Below are 4,873 nucleotides of genomic sequence, written 5' to 3' on the forward strand. Positions count from 1 at the left end.
CTTTCTTGTCTTTTTAATGAGCTCTTGCTTTCTTCAGGATGATATATACTTGATGTCATCCCACAATTCCTCTGGTTTTTGGTCATCGGTGTTCAATGCATCAAATCTATTCTTTAAATGGTCTCTAAATTCAGGAGGGATATTATTACCAAGGTCATATTTTGGCTCTCATGTACTTGTTTTAATTGTCTTCAACTTCAACTTTAACTTGCACGTGAACAATTGATGGTCTGTTCCACAATCAACTCCTGGACTTGTTTTGGCTGAAGATACTGAACTTCTCCATAGCCTCTTGCCACAGATGTAGTCAATCTGATTCCTGTGTATTCCATCTGGTCAAGTCATCACTTATGTTGTTGAAAGTGTATAGTCATCACTTATGTTGTTGAAAAAAGGTACTTGCAATGAATAAGTCATTGGTCTTGCAAAATTCTACCATGCAATCTTCAGCATTATTTCTAACACCAAGACCCTATTTTCCAACTACTGATAACTTGTCTTTGTTTCCGACTTTTGCATTCCAGTCACCAGTGATAATCAACACATTTTAATTGCATGTTCGGTCAATTTCAGACTGCAGAAGTTGATAAAAATTTTCAATATCCTCATCTTTGGCTTTGGTGGTTGGTGCATAGATTTGAATAATAGTAATAATAATAATAATTAACTGGTCTTCCTTGTAGGTGTATGGATATTATCCTACCACTGACAGCATTGTACTTCAGGACATATCTTGAAACATTCTTTGTGACTATGAATGCCAAACCACTCCTCTTCAATTTGTCATTCCCGGCATAGTTGATCACATGGCTGTTTGATTCAACATGGCCAAAACCAGTCCATTTCAGTTCACAAATGCCTAGGATATCAATCTTTATGCATTCCATTTTATTTTTGACAACTTCTAATTTTCTTAGATTCATACTTCATACATTCCATGTTCCGATTACTAATGGATGTTTGCATCTCTTTCTTCTCATTTTGAGTCATGTCACATCAGCCAATGGAGGTCCCAAAAGCTTTACTCCATCCATATCGTTAACGTCGTCTCTTCTCTGAGGAGTCAGCTCTTCCCAAGTCAAATTTTGAGTGCCTTCTGACCTAATGGGCTCATCTTCCAGCACTATATTGGACAATGTTTCAGAGCTATCATAAAGTTTTCCAGTAATACGTCAGACAGTGTTTCACTGCTATTCATAAAAGTTTTCACTGGCCAATTGTTGAGAAGTGGATGGCCTCTTCCTTCTTCTGAGTATGTCTTAGTCTGGAAGCTCTGCTGAAAGCTGTCTACCAAGGATAACCCTGCTGGCATTTTGCAATACCAGTGGCATAGCCTTCAGCCTCACAGCAACATGTAAGCCACCACAGGATGACAAACCTACAGACAAGTTCATCTCCCTTAGTTGTTCCTAACTGCTCTGCACCCACCTATCCGGAGTCGGCCTTAAAATAGAGCCACCCCCAAGTGAAGCAGCCCCCGGGCCATGTGCCTCTAATGTTTTTGTCTTGCTACTCCTAGCATGGAACCTTTATCCTTGGATAAAGGTAATTTGGGCCCAGTGTTCATGGCCTGCTGTCTTAGGACAGAGCCTCCATCCTATGGGTGAGGGCTGGATGGAAAAAGGGGCTCCCAGCCTCTTGGCTGTACTCTATAGGAATTTGGCCTCTTTGATTTGGGGTTGGAGGGGATGAGAAATACTGGCCCTCTGCCCCTCTGCTGGTGAAATACAGTTGCTCTTAATTGAGAGCTGAGGAGAGAAGAAGCCCCCATCTTGGCACACTCTCTTGGAGGGGTGTCTCTGTCAAGCTGAACTGAAGGCCATAAAGGAAGGAGAGGGTTGTGGTTCAACTCTCACTTTTCTCTCTCAGTTTTAGTAGATTATCTTGAGTAAATGTTTCTTCATTTGCATATGTTCATTAGGACAAATTCCAGAGACTTTAAATAGTGTTGTTTTTTTTTTTTTAAGAAATAATTTTTTGCCATCTGTGCTCCTACTGAAGAAGTGGGTCCTCAGAGTTTCTCATACTGCCATCCTTAAAGTGGAACTTTCGTTTAAATTTAGAAAGTAAACTGCCATCAGCATTGGCCTTGCAAATGCCCTCTGGTCTCCTCTTGTGATGCTAGTAACTATACTTTTATGATAAAATCATCAGCTAAATTTCAAATACATTTGTCTCTGCTAATCTTAGTGATTACCTTTTGAAAAAAAAGGATAGAGATCGTGATTTGCAAAGTTGGGACTACAAGACCAGAAACCTTTGATTAGAATACACTTCAAAGATATAATACTGAGATTAGAAACATTTCAAAGAAGTGGATCTTTAGATATATGAACAATAAATTATTGCTCTTTAGGGACTATCCTCCAGGTAAATTATTTTGCTCCAAAGATATTTATGAAATTTTCTTTTAAAGCATCAAAACTGATATCAGAGTGAGCATCAAAGAAACTCTACTACCAGTGCAACCGGTTATGATTAAAAGCAAAGAAACAAGCCACAACATAACAACAACAAGCCAATCTACACACTGCTACCCTCACAAAGTCCCTGTTCTGGTTACCTACTACCGCTCTGACAAGAATATGCCACAAATGGGATGGCCTTAACACATAGGAGTGTATTCTCTTACAGTTTGGAGGCTTTAAGTCCAAGTTCAAAGTGTCAGGCTCTAGGGGCTGGGTGAAAGCCTCTCAACCTTGAGGTCCAGCTCTGCCTCCTGTTCCCCACCCACTGGAGCTAGAGGCATTTCTTCACTCAGACAGCTGCTGGCTGCTGAGGCTGACAAGCCCAAGGTTGACAAGTAAAAAGGCACAGTCCTGATGTTACCAAACCACATGGCAGGCCTTTAATTTAAGTCCATTGTAAGTCCCGAGGTTGGCAGAGCATGGCAGGCTACTGAACGACGACATGGCTACATGCAGGGTCCAAGTGTGCCATAGGCTAGAGACCATTCCGAAGGCTTCTCCTTATATACAGGAAGCAGACCACATCCCAAAGGCAGCTAGCTACTAAGCTGCTTGTGGTAGATCCCACCATGGAGCTGATTGCCTAGTCTCATCATGGGGAATAACTACCATCAGCTGCTCAGCCACTCAACCAGACCCAGCCAAGTTGACATACAAATTGAACTACCACAGTCCCTATTTCCTTATACCTTCTAGGGTGAAGGGTCTCTCAGCAGCCACCAAATTGATGACAGTTACTAAATGATCCAATTCTAATAATTATCCACAAATGTATTATACAAAGCCAAAAGTCATGAAATTCTTTCCTGCTGTTCCTCAAGCCAAAGGTCATCTAAATTAATACTTTGCATAGTTTTCACTTTAGTCTTGCTATAAACTGTCACAGCTGTTGGCTTCTTTTAAACTAAAATACAAATACTCAACATGTAGAAGTCCAAAGAGATAAGACCGAACTGAGTAAGTACTTTAACACAGTAAAATATAAAGATTATCATGAAAGAATGAGAACAGCATAATTTCTGTGAATCTTTAAAAGTTTTTTTTTTTTTTGAGTGAACATATTTCTGAGAGAATAAGCAGATTCTCAAAATACATTCTTATAGTAACTCACTAGAAGTTAATTAAAATTAGTTGACCAGGAAAATGTAATGGTATTTTTTATTTCCAGATGTATTTGGATTGCTAAAACAAATCTGCTTATGAATTTAACATTTGAACATTCCATTTTAGTAAAATTTTACACTTCATATTTTAGAGCTCTAAATCTTGCAATTATATATTTGCTACTTTGGTAAATAATTCTTTTTGTAGAAGTCCTACCCTTAAAGAAAACAGGGCCAAAAACCAAAAACCAAACTCACTGCTATTGAGTCTATTCAGACTCATACTGACCCACTTTGGGTTTCCAAGGTGGTAAATCTTTACGGAAGTAGATTGCCCAGTCTTCCTTCCATGGAGATTTGAGCCATCAGCCTTCTGGTTAGCAGTCAAATGCCTTAGGCACTAAGCCACCAGAGCTCCTTAAAGAAAACAGGGCAATGGATATTTATACATACATATGTGTATGTGCTGGAAATATATCCATGCATATAACAGAAGACACAGGGAGCACAGTCAGGAAAACTCCTTAGCCATGACCAAACACCTCACAAGATTGAGTTACTGGGCTTCAGGGCTCAGGACTATAATCTCGGGGGACATCTAGGTCAACTGGTATAACCTAGTCCATAAAGACAGTGTTCTACATCCCACTTTGGTGAGTAATGACTGGGGTCTTAAAAGTTTACAAGAGGCCATCTAAGTACAACTATTGGTCTCTTCCTGACTAGAACAAAGAAAGGTGAAGAAAACCAGACTCAGGAAACAATTAGTCCAAAGGACTAATAACTGAACTCTCACTGCTTTCGAGTTGGAGCCGACTCATAGCGACCCCTCCTTGGGTTTCCAAGGCAGTATCACTGTGGAAGTAGACTGCCCAACCTTCCTGCTGAGGAGTGGCTGGTGGGTTTGAACCACCAGCCTTCAGGTTAGCAGTCAAGTGCTTTAGGTACTACGCCACCAGAGCTCCTAATGGGACATATAAACCACAGCCTTCAGAAGCCTGAGAGCAGAACAACTAGATGGTGTCCGGCTACCACTACTGACAGCTCTGCCAGCGATCACGATAGGTCTCAGATGGAGTGAGAAAAAATGTAAAACAAAATTCAAATTCATTAAAAAAAAAAAAGACCAGATTTACTTATCTGATAGACATTGATGAAACTCCTGAAACCATGGCCCTTAGACACCCTACAAACTCATAACTGAACCCACTCCCAGAGATCACCTTACAGCCAAACAATAGGCAGGCCTATAAAGTGAACAATAACACCCATAAGGAATTGGGTCCTCAGAACATTTAACGA

The sequence above is a fragment of the Orycteropus afer genome, unplaced genomic scaffold (assembly GCF_000298275.1).
Source record: "Orycteropus afer afer isolate SDZICR_OR568_19922 unplaced genomic scaffold, OryAfe1.0 scaffold00008, whole genome shotgun sequence".
In the NCBI taxonomy this organism is placed as follows: domain Eukaryota; kingdom Metazoa; phylum Chordata; class Mammalia; order Tubulidentata; family Orycteropodidae; genus Orycteropus; species Orycteropus afer.